The sequence below is a fragment of the Canis aureus genome, chromosome 17, assembly GCF_053574225.1.
Source record: "Canis aureus isolate CA01 chromosome 17, VMU_Caureus_v.1.0, whole genome shotgun sequence".
NCBI classification, from domain to species: Eukaryota; Metazoa; Chordata; class Mammalia; order Carnivora; family Canidae; genus Canis; species Canis aureus.
The window spans coordinates 42,516,288-42,536,406 of record NC_135627.1 but is presented as its reverse complement, the minus strand read 5'-3'; the positions used below and the strand labels follow the sequence as shown (position 1 = coordinate 42,536,406).

The 20,119-nt window shown below is 34.2% G+C and overlaps 1 long non-coding RNA gene across 11 annotated transcripts in view; it reads left to right on the top strand.

The window, feature by feature from the left end:
* The window catches only part of LOC144287936 (uncharacterized), a 276,738-nt gene that overhangs the window by 168,572 nt on the left and 88,047 nt on the right, over positions 1 to 20,119 (top strand). For 2 of the 11 annotated variants that reach the window (XR_013355768.1, XR_013355772.1), the window contains 2 exons: positions 2,673 to 2,719; positions 13,671 to 13,764. The exons of 8 other annotated variants lie outside the window; for them this stretch is intronic. This is a non-coding gene — a long non-coding RNA (uncharacterized LOC144287936). The remainder of the gene's footprint in view (positions 1 to 2,672; positions 2,720 to 13,670; positions 13,765 to 20,119) is intronic. One more of the 11 variants, XR_013355770.1, reaches the window with a different exon arrangement.

Here is a 20,119-nt window from a genome sequence, read left to right as displayed (position 1 = left end):
CACTGTATGCAATAATGGCACCCATAGACAGATTTCTGGGAAAGCGAGCTCAGTAGCCTAATTGATCCTTAGATTACTCAAGTAATAAATATCAAATCATTTTTAAGTATGTATTTTTAAAATCTCAGTTCTTAAAATTGGAAATACGAAAATGGACTTTCTCCCTATAAAAGGGAATTTGACAATGTCCCCTGCATGCAGTTTCTTACTAACAAGTATTTGACAGTGTAAGTAAATTTTCATTCAGGATAATTTTCTTTCTAATACTATAAAAAAACTGCAATCCCTACTTTTGCTTACTCAGTTTCTTGTAATCGCTTTATATTGACTGTAGTAACAGGCCTCATAAAATCATATTCTTGAGTTGAAAACTAAAACTGGAATGAGATTTTCTATGAGAATCCATTGAGAACAGTCATATATGCCATAGCCATTCTAAAGATCCAGAAGAAATAACAAAAAGCTACCTTTATTGTTATTGTTGTTGTACTTCACATACCCATGACTTATTTTATAACTTGAAGTTTTTACCTTTTGATTTCCTTCATTTATTTTACTATCCCCCACCCCTTGCCTCTGGTGACCACCTATTTTCTTATCAATGAGCTTGTTTTTTTTTTTAATTCCACCAGTAAGTGAGATCATATGATATTTGCCTTTGTCTGACTTACTTCATTTATCATAATGCCCTCAAGTTCCATCCACAAGGTCAGCCATTCTTTTTATGGCTGAGTAGTATTCTATTATGATATATATACCACATTTTATTTATCCATTCATCCATTGATAGATCTTTAGATTTTTTTCCATATTTTGGCTATTTACTGTATTGTGAATAATGCTGTAGTAAACATTGGGTTGCATTTGCCTTTTCAAATTAATGTTTTCATTTTCTTTGGATGAATACCCAGAAGTGGAATTTCTGTATCATATGGTAGTTCCATTTTTAATCTTTTAAAGAATTTCCATACTGTTGTCCATAGTGGCTGGACAAATTTACGTTCCCACCAGTAGTGTACATGGGTTCCCTTTTTTCCACAACCTTGATAACACTTGTTATTTCTTATCTTTTTGATAATTCTAACAAATGTGAGGTGATCTCTTAGTGAGGTTTTGATTTGTATTTCCTTGATGATCAGTGATGTTGGGCATATTGTGTTGGTTGACCATCTATGTGTCTTTTGAAAAATATCTATTCAGGTCCTTTGTCTATTTTCTAGTTTGTACTTTTTGCTATTAAGTTATATGAGTTCTTTATATATTTTGGATATTAACCCCTTATCAGATAGATACATGATTTACAAGTATTTTCTCTATTTCTTCCTTTTCTGTGTGATTTTTTATATCAAGATTAGGGTTAAATTGGAAAATTTTAAATTGTCATTTATTCCAGTTATTTTTGAATAATTAGTAATTTTACCAAGAAATTGTATCGGGAAATTTTAAACCTTGGGAAAGTTTAAAAATAGAACTTTGAAGCATGAATGAGATAAGCATTGTCAAAATTTCAGAAATAATAGAAGTGAAACTAGTGAATTACCAAAGTTATGTTTAGTAAATATTTATTGTGCACACAGCAAAAATCCCATGAACTGAGCTCCCTCAAACCAAAACATGGAATGAGGCTCAGGATCTGTATCATTAATACAATGTGTATATATATAGAGAGAGACAGAAGAGGCAATAACTGTTTATCTTCATGGTGATTGGTTATAATATTAGAATTCTCTTAAATGATAGGAATTGTTTAATAGTTGACTCGTATCAAATTTGGGAAATAGTGTAAGTTTTGCTTATGATTTCCAGAGGCATAAGCAAGAAATAACCCAGGTCAAGTTAGTCTTGTAAAATACATTAAGTTTCGCTTGTTTAGACTGAACTGGTCTTGTCTGCTCAGGAAATTTTCAAGGCTTGTCTCTGTTTTTGATTTTAACAGCACACAAAATGGAATGGCCATTTACTCTATATTTAAATGAGTATAAAAATATATCAGCTGGGGAACAAATCTTTTGATATTACCCTAGCAGTTCTATAGTTGGAATTCACAAGAGGCTTTAGAGAGAGAAATCTTTAAGGAGATACAGTAGTATCCTGCTGATTTTACATTCATTATTTTATCTTTTTGATAGTAAATGTTGCCATAAACCTAGTATAGGAAGGATTTGAGAAGAGCTCCAAATGCATTCACAAATAAAAGAAAGTAAACAGGATAGATATATTTTATGCAAATAAACCTATTAATATGGAAATCAGAGTGAAATAGAAAAACTCTTTTTAGCAGAAAATCACAATTTTTATAAACATTCAAAAAATTCAACTGCCTTCTGGAAAAGCACTATGTATCCCACACATATCAATTGGGTTGATATCAAAAGCTATCTCTCTTATCATATTTTTTTCAGAGTTAGAAATAAAACAAGTTTTTTATTCTTTATTTAACAAAAATACTAGCCATATTGCAAAAATTCATTTTATAACTGATATTTTAAAATCTGAAACTTTTCTGTTTTGTTCTTCCTTATAGTATAAAACTGTATGATATACATAACCACAACAGGGCCCAAATTCAAATTTAACTGATAAGTGAGGCTTCTGCCACATAGCTGTAATAAAAATTGTTTTCCTACTGTTTTGTGGACTATGATACTTAATTTATTTTATTCATACACTAGCTCATGGTGTGAAATGCTCCTGTTGGTTGGGACCGCTGACTTCCGAAGTAAGAGATTATCTGATCGTGTATTCTGTATTTATGGGAATGAACTCATTTTCAGAAGTGTATTGTGAGAGTAAAACGCATGCTCTGGTTTATGGAAGTGGCCCTTTGGGAAAATTGTTTTTATGTTTTGTTATGTTTTCTTTTTCCTTTGCCAGTTTTCTACATTTATAATCAATTTAAGACCAAGTTACTCATTAACAGCTTAGTTAGGGGATCTCAACCTAATTGGCTTAGTGGAATTTAAACTCTATCCTGTGGTGTACATGATTCAAATTTAGGTTTTGAATGAATGGTCCCATTATTCAACTCATAACTTAGGGCAGATGACCAGCCCTTATGTAGAGTCTCTGTGCAGTTGTGCAGAGTTTGCATTTCTGGTTAGATAAATGTAATAAAGTTTCCTCTTAGCTTTATATAACAAACTCTTTTTTAGCGCCTTGATTCCCTGAGGTTTATAGTCATGAGAAAATTAACCTCTAAGGATAATTAACCTCCAACCACTATGGACCATGTTTGGCCTCAACCCTTGATTACTCTCTGACTATAAGATTTTTCTTCATTTCTGCATGTCTTGTCTAAAATTATGCTTATTTTGAATGTTAATTATGTGTAGTCTCAAGTAATTTTAAACAAATAGGAATATAATAGACAATGTTGGTAATTTCCAACATACATGTGATTCCACCCAGAATAAGTTGTTGCTTCTTTATTTTTAGCATTCTGGGTTTCTTGGTTTCTTTTTTCACAGTGGGGTCAGTATAGCAGTTTGGACATGATTTTTTATGTTGTAGGATTGAGCAAATAAGTAAGTATACTTATGTCTGTAATAGGAATTTATTATTATTATTATTATTATTATTATTATTATTATTATTAAGAGAGAGAGAGAGAGAGAGAATGAGAGCACAAGAAGGGGAAAGGCAAAGGGAGAGCAAGCCAATTTCCCTCTGAGCAGAGAGCCTGATTGCAGGGCTAGTGGGACTCAATCCCAAGATGCTGGGATCACGACCTGGGCCAAAGGTGGACAAATACTACCACCTTTGCATGGCTCAGTGGTTGAGCCACGCAAGTGCCCCAAGAATTCTTAATATATGAGAACAGAGATAAAAGTAAGGAATGGCAGAAGATTGGAATTCGATTATAAGTATGCAATTATAATTACATAATAATGAACAACACTAATACCTTACACTGCCTCTTGATGTGAAGACACAATGTCATAAATACTGTATTTCTGGGCAGCCCAGGTGGCTCAGCGGTTTAGCGCCGCCTTCAGCCCAGGGCCTGATCCTGGAGACCTGGGATCGAGTCCCATGTCAGGCTCCCTGCATGGAGCCTGCTTCTTCTGCCTGTGTCTCTGCCTCTCTCTTTCTCTGTGTCTCTCGTGAATAAATAAATAAAATTTTAAAAAAATACTGTATTTCTACCAAAATGAACAATGTGAACTTAATCATGGTAAGATATTAAGCAAAGGTAAACTATAAAGGACAATTTATAAAGCAAGTGACAATTTATAAAACTTTGACTCTTCTGAGATGTAAATGTAAATTTGAAAATGTAATGTCAGGAAAGATACTGAGCATTGAAGAACTATTCTAAATTAAAGAAAAATTTTTTAAAAAGTAAGTAAAGGGGGGATCCCTGAGTGGCTCAGCGGTTTGGTGCCTGCCTTCAGCCCAGGACATGATCCTGGAGTCCCGGGATCAAGTCCCACCTCGGGCTCCCTGCCATGGAGCCTGCTTCTCCCTCTGCCTGTGTCTCTGCTTCTCTGTGTGTGTGTCACTCATGAATAAATAAATAAAATCCTTAAAAAAAAAAGTAAGTAAAGGCAATGAGTGATTTTAGAGGAAATAAATATACATACTCACAACTAATTGTGTATTGTCCATCATCCCAAAACTGTAGACCTTCAAAGATAAATGGAAGCAACTAAAGTAAGCAATAATGACTATCTAAAGGGATGACCAATAGGTGAAATTTTTATTAAAACAGAAACAGGAACAAAAAACTTCTACATTAAAAAGAATAGTTATATCATTCCTGCCTTGGATTTTGTATCCAGGTAATCTGCCATTTAATAATGCAGTCAAATTTTTGAAAAATACCAGATTATTTACCAGCGTTTTCCAAAGAAACATATGAAATGTGTAGTTTAACAATAAGGTGGCTAATTATGAAGAAAGAGGGAAATAAAGCAATGGTGAGAAAGATACTATTTGTTATACTTAATATTGATTATAAAATAAAATATTTTATCAATATTTCATAATATTGATTATAAAATAATTTGGCAGCAGGAAGATACAAGTAAGTTGGAAGTAAAATGCAATATAACATTTAGGAAATACATAGTTTGAAACTGAAAAATTTGGGATTCCTGGGTGGCTCAGAGGTTGAGCATCTGCCTTTGGCTCAGGGCATGATCCCAGCATCCCAGGATCAAGTCCCACATAGGACTTCTGCATGGAGCCTGCTTCTCCCTCTGCCTATGTCTCTACCTCAGTGTATATGTGTCTCTCTCATGAATAAATAAAATCTTTAAAAAGACTGAAAAATTTGAAAATACTATAAAACAAGAAACTGCATATTACTATGTAGTCATTGAAATTAGAACAAAGTAAATTTTAAAAAATAATAATCTGACAAAATTAGAAATAACAAAATTTTAAAGGTAGTATTTGTAGAGCTTATTAAGATGGAGAGAACTTGCTTCCTATACTGGGTTAGTTTTAAAGTCAATAACTTAGAGACTTAAAATAGCCATTTATTGTCATCTTTCATATTTCTGAGTATTTATGTACTCAGGCTATTCTTGCTGAGATTTTCTGATATTGTTGCAGCATATGGCAGGTGAAACAATGTTCTATAGGCTTCTACACTAATATATTTCTCTTGCTGTGGCCTTTCATGTAGCTAGAGCTAGCTTGGGGTTTCTCACAGAAAGGTGACCATAGGGTAGTCATATTTTTACCTGATGACTGGTTTCCCAAGGAAAAGCAGTCTGAGAGCAGAAAATGAGGTTTCCAGGCTCTAAAGACTCAGGCCAAGACACTGGCACAGAGTCTCTTCTACCATATTCTGTTGGTCAGAGCACTGAGTACCACATTGAGATTCAAGAGAATGGAAAATCAACTCACTTCACAAGAGGAGTGCCAAAGAGCTTGTGGCTATCATTGATCTGACAAAGTCACTTTCTGAGGTTCTATTACTTGATTTTTTTTTTTTTTTAGCAATGGACACTTTCCTTTCTTATATTCTTTGACAGCATATTTTTCTAATATTCTCCTTAATTGCTTTAATGGCTGCTCCTTCTCCGTCCCTTTGGTTGATTGTTCTAAAACACACACGTTTTAGAGTTTTCCAGAGGTTATCTTGAATCATCTTTTTTTTTCTACACCTTTTAGCTTGATCTTTTAGAGGTTCATGCTTTTAAATCAATATCTTTATATTTTATATATTTTTATACATCATCTTAAATAATGATCTTCAGTCTGAACCTTTCCCTTCAACTTGAGTCTCAGACAGTTAATTGCATATGTCTATTTGCACCTATGTCTCCCATTAGCATCTCAGATTTTCCATGTCCAAAATGGAACTGTCAAAAAAGTCTTCCCTTCTTCCCCACCACATCCCTCAGTTACTCCTCTGGAAAAAAAAATGAAAATAAAACAAAACAAATACCACTACAAATAGGATGTCTAACCATATGCCAGTTTTCAGACTATAATCTTAAATTTATTCTTCATCCAGCCCTTTCCTTTGGTCTTACAAAGAAGCCATCTGTAAACTGCCATTTCCACCTCAGAGAAACGATATATCTGATCCTTTTATTCTACTCTTTCAAGTTATAATGGTTGCTGACATGTGAAATACTCCTTTTGTATGTACTTTTTTTTGTCCTTCACTACACAGAAGGCAAAGTGACAAGAGGGCAAGGTAAATAATATTTACCTTAAATCTTACTAACTTTCCTGTTTTGAATCTATTTTAAAAACCTATATTTGATACTTTGATAGAAATCTCTGGTATCACCACCAGTGTTTTTAATAAAACATTATTTATACTATTATCTTGTAATTAATTCATGCCACAATATTTTACTAAAATTAGCAGAGATAATTTTACCACTGAATATTTTGGTCATACATAGTTGTATGTTACTGCTTCTCATTGTTAATCCCTCTTCCCTCCCTCTGTCTCCAGCAATCATTTGTAGTCTATCCCCATTGTTTCACCTTTTCAGAATGTGCATGAATAGAATTAGATGGTATAAGCTTATTTTGTTTGGTATCTTTCACTTAGCATAATTTAATATTCTTTTGTATTGTTACATGTACCATTAGTCCCTTCCTTTGTATCACTGAGTAGAATCTGATTGTGAGGAAGAACTACAGACTATCCATTCATGAGTTGATGGACATTTCCAGTTTTTGGTAATTATGAATAAAAGTGATATAAACATTCCCATGCAGGTTTTTGTTTTGAACATTTATTTCATTTCTCTTATTGAATATGGTCAGTTGTACATTAAGTGCATTTTTAAATTTTTAAAGTAACTGCCAACATGTTTTGCAAAGTGAATCTATCATTTGCATTCTAATCAAGGAGTCTTGAGAATTCCATGTACTCCATATTCTTGCCAACAGTTGATATTGTCACTTTTTTTGGTAAATTTTGTTGATTCTAGTAGGTGTCTATTGCTGTTTCTCTTTGGTTTAAAATTATATTTTCCTAATGGCTAATGCTGTTGCATAAGTTTTCATGTTTTATTTGCCATATGTAAATCTTTTTTTAAAAAAGATTGTATTTATTTATTCAGGAGAGATGCAGAGAGAGAGAGAGAGAGAGGCAGAGACATAGGCAGAGGGAGAAGCAAGCTCCATGCAGGGAGCCCGATATGGGACTCGATCCCGGGACTCCAGGATCATGCCATGATCCAGATGCAGGTACATGTTCAACTGCTGAGCTACTCAGGCATCCCTAAATCTTCTTTTTTAAATATCCAAGTTTTTGCCTATTTTACAAGTTGTATTGTTTTCTCTCTCTCTCTCTCTCTCTTTAAGATTTTATTTATTCATTCATGAGAGACAGAGAGAGAGAGAGAGAGAGAGAGAAAGAAAGAGGCAGAGACACAGGCAGAGGGAGAAGAAGGCTCCATGCACCGGGAGCCCGACCTGGGACTCGATCCCGGGTCTCCAGTATCACATCCCGGGCTGCAGGCGGTGCTAAACCGCTGCACCACTGGGGCGGCCCTCTCTCTCTCTCTTTAGTTATAAGAGTATACATTTTGGATACCAATCCTATACCAAATACCAAATATTAGTTTAATGTTTTTTCCCAACCTGTAACTTATCCTTTCATCTTTTAAAGAGTCTTTTAAAGACTAATACTGTTAATTTTGTTGAAGTTTAACTTATCAGTATTCTCTTTGCTTCATTCTTTTTGTGTCCTTATTCAAAATATCTTAAATCCAGGACAGCACTTTTTTTTTTTTTTTTCTAGTTTCTTTCTTCTAGAAGTCATAATGGTTTTGGGTATGTATTTATTTATTTATTTTTTTTTAATTTTTATTTATTTATGATAGTCACAGAGAGAGAGAGAGAGAGAGAGAAAGAAAGAAAGAGGCAGAGACACAGGCAGAGGGAGAAGCAGGCTCCATGCACCGGGAGCCCGACGTGGGATTCGATCCCGGGTCTCCAGGATCGCGCCCTGGGCCAAAGGCAGGCGCCAAACCGCTGCGCCACCCAGGGATCCCTGGGTATGTATTTAAGTCAGTAATTTATTTCTACCTCAATTTTTATATATGGTGCAAGATATGGTTCAATATACACAATGTATTTTCCTCTTCTTTACCTTTCTTACACACATGGATATCTGATAGGCTCGGCACCATTTGTTAAAAAAACCTACCATTGATCCACTGAACTGTCTTTATAATGTTGTGGAAAAACAATTGATCATAAACAAGTGATTTTATTTTGGGACTTTTTTCAGTGACTTATGTCTACCCTTTCATACTACATTGTGCTGTGTTTAGTAGTAGCTTTCAGTGATTCTTGAATCAGACGGTGTGAGACTTCCAGCTTTGTTCTTTGTTTTTCAAAATTGCTTTGGCTATTGAAGAGGTTTCCTTTTCTATATGAAATTTAACAATCACCTTGTCAAGTTTTACTGGCTGTCCTACTGAGCTTATTATTAAGACTATTGAATCTACAGATAAATTTGAAGGAAGTAATATTTTAGCAGTATTGAATCTTTAAATCCATGAATGTTGTTTCTTTCCATTTATTTGTCTTCTTTAACTTCTATTATCAATGGTTTGTGGTTTTCTTCATACAAATAATCGCATTTATTTTATTAGATTTGTGTGTATATATTTCAATTTTTCAGAGCATGTGTATTTTTAATTTTTTTTCTAACTATCGCTGCTTTCAATTTTTTGTTTTATTCTAATTTCAATTTCTGGCTGTTCATATAATTATAATTATTTTTTATATAAGACTTTGTATCCTCCAGCTTTACTCAGTTTGTAGTTCTACTTATTTTTATTGCAGATGATTTAGGATTTTACTATGCAGGCAATCTTGTAATCTGCAAATAGATTTTTTTTCCTTTCCAGCATCTATATTATTTCTTCTTTTTGCATTATTGTTCTGGTTAAGGTCTTCTGCATGATGTTAAGTTGGAATGATACAAGCAGAAAAATTTGTCTTGATAGGGATAGTGAAGTCATTTGGTCTTTACCATTAAATATGACATTGTAATTTTTTCATAGATTTATTTTATCATATTTAGCAAAGTGACACTCAGTACAAGTTTTCTGATAGTTTTTTGTGTGAATGCATGTCAAATTATGTCAGATTCTTTTTCTGCATCTATTAAATTGCTATATGGTTTTCCTTCTAAGAACTCCACCTATGTAAGGGACATTAATGTGGGATTATCCCACATAATAGGATAAAAGGTTATCCTTTAATAGTGAGTGGAAAGAAAGGCATCTTTTCTTCAGTCAACTAGGATTTTTTTTCCTGAAATTTTTTTTGTGGAAGATAGCAAAATTCTTTGATTTTTGGATGCCTTTTGATTTCTTTACCACAATTGAGATACAAAAATTGGGAGTGGGGGAGTCAACGTCACCTATTGTAGGATATATCCTTACTAATTACACCACATACGTTGTTCTATTCTAAAAATATTTTATATGCCTGACTTACTCCTCAGAAGGCTTATTTCAGTTCTTACTCTAAGAACCAAAGGTACGCTGAGACATTTCCCCATCATTGCTTAAGTATTCCACAAGTGCTTCACTTCCTTCCTTCCTCCTTAGAAACATCTAGGAGCATTTCTACAATAATTTTAAACTCTTTCATTTGACAATGTGTAGACCTGTGAAACTTCTCATTGTGCAAGAATCCCTTAGCCACATTATGCAAGAATTCTTTACCAAATGAACACTAAGAACTCATGATAAATACTCTTAGAAAAATAGGAATGGAAAAAAAAACTTCCTCAATTTGACAAAGAATATTGACATGTAGTATAATATGTTTTTGTGAAAGACAAAATATCAATTCTTACCATGTATATTTAATTTTCCTTATGTGCCCGTAGCCAGTGCAATGAAACAAGAAAAGGATAAATGAAAAATAATTAAACGTGATTTTCTATTTGGAAAATATTAATAAAGCTTGAGAACAGTTAGTAAGATATAATAAATAATGTTTGGAAGATTCCAATATAAAAAAAACCCTATGTCTATCTTGATAAATAGGTAATGGATATAGATATATAAATAGATATGCAGGGTTTTTGTATATCAACTGTAACAAGGAACAGTTGAAAAATTAAATTAAACTTGTTATTTTCAAGCCTTAGTAAATGGGAAATTCTTAGAAATAAATCGAATAAAACTCGCACAGAGCTACTACACTGAAAACTACAAAATATTTTTGGACTGTTAACTTTCAGAGAAAATTGATATTTTATCTGTAGATATGCCATAGTCCCAATCAAAGTCCCAGCAGCCTTTCTTATATACGAATTAGCAAGATGTTTCTAAAATTATATAAAAATGTAAAGAAGCTAGAATAGTCTAAATAATTTTGCCAGGGCATCCAGGTGGCTCAGCGGTCTAGCACCACCTTCAGCCCAGAGCCTGATCCTGGGAACCCAGGATCCAGTCCCATGTCAGGCTCCCGGCATGGAGCCTGCTTTTCTCCCTTTGCCTCTCCGCGCCCCCCCCCCATCTCTCTGTGTCTCCCATGAATAAATAAAATCTTTTAAAAATAAATAAATAAATAAATAAATAAATAAATAAATAAATAAATAAATAAATTTGCCAGAAAATTGGAGGATTTATCTGACCTGATCTCATGCCTTACTTTAAAAGTAATACAATAAAGACAATGTAGAATTGGCATAAAGATAGCATAGAGTTGGGGCACCTGAGTGACTCAGTCAGTTAGGTGTCTGACTCCTGGTTTTGGCTCAGGTCATGATCTCATGGGTCCTGAGACTGAGCCCTGGGTCAACCTCTGTGCTCAGTGGGGAGTCTGCTTGAGATTCTATCCCTCTGCCCCACCCATCACTCATGCTGCACATACATGTGCCTATTCTCTCTCAATCTCTAAAATAAATAAATATTTTTTAAAAAGCATAGAGATAAATAGAAGAGAAGAAATAATTCATAAATAGATCCCCCATATGTATGGTCAATTGATTTTGGACAAACATGCCAAGTCAATTCATGGAGAAATAATAGTTTTTCAAGCAAATTATACTGAAGCAACTGGATATCCATATGGAAAATAATGAACGCCAAACCTTTCCTCAAACAAATCATTATAGTTATAAAATGGACTGCGGGCTTCAGTGTAAAAGCTAAACCTCAGATATTTCTAGTAGAAAATGAGGAAGATTATTGTAGCCTGAGGTTAAGCAAATGTGGATTAGAAAAGTCACACACAAAAAAAGATAATATATTGCCTTTTACCAAAAAACTAAAATTTTCTACTCTTTCAAAGATACCACAGGAAATAAGGACACAGCCATGGTATGGAATAAAATATACATACTATATATGTATCGAAGAACTTATATTAAGAATATAAAAAGAACTGCAGCTATTTTATAAAACCAAAAATATATAGTACTATCAGAAGTGCATAAGAGTATCAGTAAAGGCACAGTTTCATCAAAATATTCTTAATTAATGGCTTTATTTTAGCTATATTTCAGCTAGTATTTTAATATTTGCTAGTTCATGAAGGATAAATAATGTTTTAAAGTAATACTTCTGTACATTTTTGAATTAGAAATTAAGTGGACATTTTCCCTTTTTAATTATCTGATTATTTTTCCTTATTAATGTTTATACCTTTTGGAGCAATTTATTTTTTTTTATTTTTTTGGAGCAATTTATTTTTAATATGAGTATGTCTGCATCTTTTAAAGAATATCCACTTTAATACATCTAGAGAAATGTCATAAATATGCCTTACTGAGGGTAAGTTTTTGTAATGAGTAATAAAATGAAAGTGACTTTTTAGAACTATGAAGGAAAATGTATGAGAATAATTTGAAGTGATGTTTTCAGTAAATGTTTAACACAATGGAATAAATACAAAGTACCATACTGTTCATTTATGTAGTTTATCATCTGAAATGTTATAACATGATTAATAAGCTTTTAGGAAACCTTGCCGAGGAATTGGATTTTAACCTGAAGAAGAGCTATAGCAATAAGTACAGGTATTAAAATAGTCATGTGTTAAAATAGGTCATATTAAAGTTCTATTCTGAGTCAGAATGCCCTGAATCAGAATGCCTTCATATCTGAAGAGTCAAATTAGGCCAGTCAAGTTAGGTCAGTTTAAAAAATAAAAAAAAAGTGCCATTTGTTCAAATCATGTACAAACTAAAATTTGACTGTTGGATTACAAAGAACTGTAGGGAAATAAAGTCTTTGATTGTTTTGATGGAGCCACAATCAGAACATTCTTTTCAATTATCTTTTTCCTTATTTCAAGCCATTAAGATGTAAGCCTTATAATTAAAAATTAATTCTATGCTTTAGGTTTGATGTAAGTGGGGAAGAGGTTGTAATAACATCACCTGTCCCAATTTGGACTTCATGTGGGTATTCACCCTTATATGTAAGATGACAAATTTTTCAGTGCGGATAAGGTACTACTCTTCATTTGCTGCTTTATTACCACATCTTATCCTAACCCAGAGATAATGGTATATAGCTCAGGGCTGTTGTGTTTCTAGCACCATCTTCAACCCAAAGTCTGTTTCACTGAATAAAAGGGAAGCAAGACTTTATTAGTGTTTATGTTAGGGTTCCTGGAGATGATGGAGATAGATGCTGAATATTTACCTAGGAATTTTCTTTGTGGTCGTGTACTAGGCAGAAAACTACCTTTCCAACCTTTTCTGTGCATATGTACATGCACATATACCCAACATATAAGTACACACAAATAAACCTATACTATATCTCCTTGTACAATAAGTGGATATTTTTTGCCAGGCAAATAATCCCGAGTTTTCAGTCCAGAGTACTATTGAAGTAAAGATGAAGACCAAGAATGAGCTGGTCTCCTAGAAACCTACATTTGGATGATATATAAATATCTTGATTCCTTATCAAAACCCAGGTCCTATAAATAAAAGACAATAAAAGTTTCAATGACCACAGCTATTCCAGAAAATTTGTAATGAATCTAGTAAGTGCCTTTACCAATATCCCTTCAGCATATTAATGATTGAAAGTGTTAGATTTTCATTTAATTGGGTCAATAATTGAATAGAAGCTAGGTTAAGTTGTTACTTTCCTGTTGGGCACAAAATACTTAATTTTAAAAAATGACTGACAGTTTAGGGGCCAGAGCTCTAAAGATACATGCCAACTCATATACAGAACTTCAATATGCTAGTTTTTTTTCAGATATCCTATCCTACAGTGGGTACCTGAGATGTTTACAGATCCACAGCCTTTCCAGCTTCTGCACCATTAGCAACCTTCTGAGAACTTAAATGTTGTAAGTTTCTTCATTGAGAGAGATTGGAAATGGCAATATTGTCTCTGGGTGTGTGTTTTAGAAAATATTAGCAAGTCAGGGCAAATACAGTAGGAGTCTGTAAGTCCATTTATTTTTGTGGAGAACATGATAATCATGGGATTGATATTGAAAAGAGATTGTTGACATATGGTCATATGTATTCACATTTAAATTTTCTCCATATGTTTAAGTTTCTAAAAATTATTAACCTTCATTAATCTATCATATACATCCTATATAAACCTGCAGGAAACATGTGAATTTCTGAATTTTGGAGGAGAAATTCTGTGTATGTGGAGATACAAATAAATTAATAGGGGCTATGTCTTTTACCAGTCTTCACTCTAAACAATGAATCCACTAAATTCCAAAATATATTATATTTAAAAAACATATTAAATGTACCAGATATATTTTTCCCACAGTGTAAAATAAATTCACGATTGGGATCCCTGGGTGGCGCAGCAGTTTGGCGCCTGCCTTTGGCCCAGGGCGCGATCCTGGAGACCCGGGATCGAATCCCACGTCGGGCTCCCGGTGCATAGAGCCTGCTTCTCCATCTGCCTGTGTCTCTGCCTCTCTCTCTCTCTCTCTCTCTCTCTCTCTCTGTGTGACTATCATAAATAAATAAATATTTAAAAAAATAAATAAATTCACGATTAGCATTAAACTCTGTTCTTAATTAAAGGTAAGATATTATTGTCTCCTAACATTAAAAAGTATATGAGTAATGTCATGATCATTTAGAAAGTTTCAAAAATTAAAGGAACTGCTTCTATATGTATCAGACCACTTTGTATGTAACTGAGTTTCAAAGAATGATTAAAATAACCTCAATATTTCCTTGAAAACTTATTTATTTTGTGGCCCGGTTTCTCTCATTTTAAGAAAAGAGGTTCAGATCAGAATCAGAAAATACATCCAGTTAGTAAGTGACAAAACAGGAATTTGAGCCCAGTTCTAACTGATTCTGATACAGTTATATACATTTCTGTGCAATGTGCTACAGATCAGTAGGATATAATGACCAAAGTTTTCATATTTTAATATTTCCACAATGAATTAGGTTTAATAGCAATAATTTAATACAAGAATATCACTATAATTTAATTGGTTTCATTTTCATTTGACTTTGGAGAAAACCTCTTTAAACACAAATTGTGATGCTGATTATATTGCTTAAATTTAAATAGAATATTTTCAACTGGACCAACTTAATGCTCACAAATGGCATTTAATCAAACTTTTCTCCATTTTCTGACTTTAGTATACAGAGCAAGAGAATGAGATAACTTCGGTAAGGATGAATCATCTGAAATTATTGTTCTTGTACATAAAATATGGTCAAATGTAGACGACTTCATTTAGTTAATTCTAATATCATCCAAGTTTTATATAAAAAAGCAAAAGGAGGCACATAAATTATCAGTGAGCTGATCAAGTTCATACAAGCAGGGAGAGGCAGATCTGTAACCCAGGTCTTTTGAATGTCAAGCCAAATGCAGTTTTCACTGCATTATGGTTGTCTTTAGTGATGATAGGTCTTTCTGAAGATGAAACAGAAAAAGCAACTGAGCAATATTTTCAGTGCACTCCATGCCTAGTGTTTCATCTTTGATCTACTGTAAAATCGCTCTTCTCACTGATTTACTATCCACTTGTTTTGAGTTGTTGCAAACAGGTAAGAATATGGAAATAACAGTTTCCTTTGGGAGCTGAAGCAGGGAAAATTGAAACAGACAGGTTACTGGCAAAAACAGAATCTGTGGTAGTACTTCAGATATATTTTTTAATGGAAATGATTTGCAGTGTTCATAAATAAGGTAAAAGTTATATTTCACCACAAATATTTGGCACATGAAATCTATACCTTAAAAGAAGTTCTTAAATTTGCCAACCCCTACAAACCCATTTAATGTATTTGATTTCTCTAATGCATTGTAAATAAAGGTCCCTTTTCCAAATTAGAACTTTTACATGTAGCTTTATCACTTTTTTTCTTTTTCTTTTGTTTGTGTCTTTTTTGAAATTTAGCAATTTTTTGTATTTTTATTAGAATTTTTTTGTATTTTTTTATTGGATTTAATATGCCAACATATAGTATAACATCCAGTGCTCATCCCATCAAGTGCCCCCTCAGTGCCAGTTACCCAGTCACCCCATGCTCCCGCCCACCTCCCCTTCCACCACCCCTTGTTCGTTTCCCAGAGTTAGGAGTCTATATTGTTTTGTCACCCTCTCTGATATTTCCCACTCATTTTCTCTCCTTTCCCCTATAATCACTTTCACTATTTTTTTATATTCCCCATATGAATGAGACCATATAATGTTTGTCCTTCTCTGATTGACTTACTTGACTAGCATAACACTCTCCAGTTCCATCCATGTTGAAACAGATGATGGATGTTCGTCATTTCTAATGGCTGAGTAATATTCCACTGTACACATAGACCACATCTTCTTTATCCATTCATCTTTTGATGATGCCAAGGCTCCTTCCACAGTTTGGCTATTGTGGACACTGCTGCTATAAACATTGGGGTGCAGGGTTCCTGCCGTTTCACTGAATCTGTATCTTTGGGGTAAATTCCCAGCAGAGCAATTGCTGGGTCATAGGACAGATCTATTTTTAACTCAGATCTATTTTTTGAGTGGCTGTTCCAGTTCACATTCCCACCAACAGTGCAAGAGGGTACCCCTTTCTCCACATCCTCTCCAACATGTATTGTTTCCTGTGTTGTTAATTTTCATCATTCTCACTGGTGTGGGGTAGTATCTCATTGTGGTTTTGATTTGTATTTCCTTGATGGCCAGTGATGCGGAACATTTTCTCATGTGGTTGTTGGCCATGTCTGTGTATTCCTCTGTGAAATTTCCGTTCATGAGTCTTGCCCATTTCATGATTGAATTGTTTCTTTGCTGTTGAGTTTAATAAGTTCTTTATAGATCTTGGATACTAACCCTTTATCTGATAGGTCATTTGCAAATATCTTCTCCCATTCTGTAGGTTGTCTTTTAGTTTTGTTGACTGTTTCTTTTGCTGTGCAGAAGCTTTTTATCTTGATTAAGTCCCAATAGTTCATTTTTGCTTTTGTTTCTCTTGCCTTCATAGACTATCTTGCAAGAAGTTGCTGTGGCCAAGTTCCAAAAGGGTGTTGCCTGTGTTCTCCATTAGATTTTGATGGAATCTAGTCTCACATTTAGATCTTGCATCCATTTTGAGTTTATTTTTGTGTATGGTGTAAGAGAATGGTCTAGTTTCATTCTTCTGCATGTGGATGTCCAATTTTCCCAGCACCATTTATTGAATAGATTGACTTTTATTTTTCCCCAGTGGATAGTCTTTCCTGTTTTGTCGAATATTAGTTGACCATAAAGTTAAGGGTCCGCTTCTGGATTCTCTATTCTGTTCCATTGATCCATGTGTCTATTTTTGTGCCAGTACCACACTTTCTTGATGATCACAGCTTTGCAGTACAACCTAAAATCTGGCATTGCGAAGCCCCCAGCTATGGTTTTCTTTTTTAATATTCCCCTGGCTATTTGGGGTCTTTTCTGATTCCACACAAATCTTAAAATGATTTGTTCCAACTCTCTGAAGAAAGTCCATGGTATTTTGATAGGGATTGCATTAAATGTGTAAATTGCCTTGGGTAGCATTGACATTTTCACAAAATTAATTCTTCCAATCCATGAGCATGGAATATTTTTCCATCTCTTTGTGTCTTCCTCCATTTCTTTCAGAAGTGTTCTGAAGTTTTTAGGGTATAGATCCTTTACCTCTTTGGTTAGGTTTATTCCTAGGTATCTTATGCTTTTGGGTGCAATTGTAAATGGGATGACTCCTTAATTTCTCTTTCTTCAGTCTCATTGTTAGTGTATAGAAATGCCACTGATTTCTGGGCATTGATTTTGTATCCTGCCACACTGCCGAATTGCTGTATGAGTTCTAGCAATCTTGGGGTGGAGTCTTTTGGGTTTTCTACGTAGAGTATCATGTCATCTGCGAAGAGGGAGAGTTTGATTTCTTCTTTGCCAGTTTGAACGCTTTTTATTTCTTTTTGTTGCCCGATTGCTGAGGCTAGGACTTGTAGTACTATGTTGAATAGCAATGGTGAGAGTGGACATCCCTGTTGTGTTCCTGATCTTCAGGGAAAGGCTCACAGTGTTTCCCCATTGAGAATGATATTTGCTGTGGGTTTTTCATAGATGGCTTTTTAGATGCTGAGGAATGTTCCCTCTACCCCTAGAGTCTGAAGAGTTTTGATCAGGAATGGGTGCTATAATTTGTCAAATGCTTTCTCTGCATCTATTGAGAGGATCATATGTACTTGTTTTTTCTCTTGTTGATATATCGATCACGTTGATTGTTTTATGAGTGTTGAACCATCCTTGCATCCCAGAGATAATCCCACTTGGACATGGTGAATAATATTCTTAATGTACTGTTGGATCCTATTGACTAGTATCTTGTTGAGAATTTTTGCATCTGTGTTCATCAGGGATATTGGTCTATAATTTTCCTTTTTGGTGGGATCTTTGACTTTGTCTGTTTGGAATTAAGGTGATACTGACCTCATAAATCGAGTTTGGAAGTATTCTGTCCCTTTCTATATTTTGGAACAACTTTAGTAGAATAGGTATTGTTGCTTCTTTAAATGTTTGATAGCATTCCCCTGGGAAGCGATCTGGCCCTTGACTTCTGTGTCTTGGGAGGTTTTTGATGACTGCTTCAATTCCCTCCCTGATTATTGCCTGTTCAGGTTTTCTATTTCTTCCTGTTCCAGTTTTGGTAATTTGTGGCTTTCCAGAAATGTGTCCTTTTCTTCTATATTACCTAATTTATTGGCGTATAGCGGCTCATAATACATTTTTTTAATCGTTTGTATTTCCTTGGTATTGGATGAGATCTCTTTCGTTCATGATTTTATTAATATGAGTCTTTTCTCTTTTTTATTTAGGTTGGCTAATGGTTTATCTATCTTATTAATTCTTTCAAAGAATTGATCTGTTCTAAAGTTTTTCTGGGCCCTATTTCATTGAGTTCTGCTCGAATTTTTATTAACCCTCTTCTTCTGCTTGATGTAGGTTTTATTTGCTATTCTTTATCCAGTTCCTTTAGGTATGAGGTTAGCTTGTGTAGCTGAGGGTTTTTTTCCAATTTGGGGGGGTTGTGTGTATTGTGATATATTTCTCTCCTTGAACTGTTTTTGTGTTCACAAAGATTTTGAACAGTTGTATCTTCATTTTCATTAGTTTCCATGAATGCTTTTAATTCTTCTCTAATTGTTTGGTTTACCCATTCATCTTTTAGCAGGATTATCTTTAACCTCCACATGTTTGAGTTTCTTCCAAATTTCTTCTTATGATTTCATTCTAGTTTCAAAGCATTATGGTCTGAAAATATGCAGGGACAGTCTCAATCTTTTGGTATCAGTTAAGACCTGATTTGTGACCCAGTATGTGGTCTATTTTGGAGAAAGTTCCACGTGCACTCGAGAAGAATGTGTATTCAATTGTGTTTAGATGTAAAGTTCTATAAATATCTGTAAAATCCATCTGGTCCAGTGTATCATTTAAAGCTCTTTTTTTCTTTGAAGATGCTGTGCTTAGAATATCTGTCATTTGCAGAAAGTGTCGTATTGAAATCTCCCAGTATTAGTGTATTATTATCTAAGTATGTCTTTACCTTGGTTATTAATTGATTGATACACTTGGTAGCTCCCACATTAGAGGCATAAATATTCATGATTTATAGGTCCTCTTGTTGGATAGATCCTTTAAGTATGATATAGTGTCCCTCTTCATCTCTTACTACAGTCTTTGGGATAAACTTTATCTGATATGAGGGATTGCTACCCCAGCTTTCTTTTGAGGACCATTTGAATGATAAATTGTTCTCCAACCTTTCACTTTCAGGCTGGAGGTTTCTTTATGTCTAAAATGAATCTCTTATAGATTGCAAAAGGATGGGTCTTGCTTTTTTATACAGTCTGAAACCCTGTGTCTTTTGATAGGTTCATTAAGCCCATTCAAGTTCAGAGTAACTATTAAAAGACGTGAATATAGTGTCATTGTAATACCTATTCAGTCCCTGTTTTTGTGGATTATTTCTTTGGACTTCCTCTTTCTTTTACAGAGTCCCCCTTAGTATTTCTTGCAGATCTGGTTTGGTGGTCCCATGTTCTTTCAGTTTCTGCCTATCTTGGAAGCTCTTTATCTCTCCTTCCATTCTGAATGAGAGCCTTGCTGGATAAAGTATTCTTGGCTGCAGGTTCTTCTCATTTAGGACCCTGAATATATCCTGCCAGCCCTTTCTGGCCTGCCAGGTCTC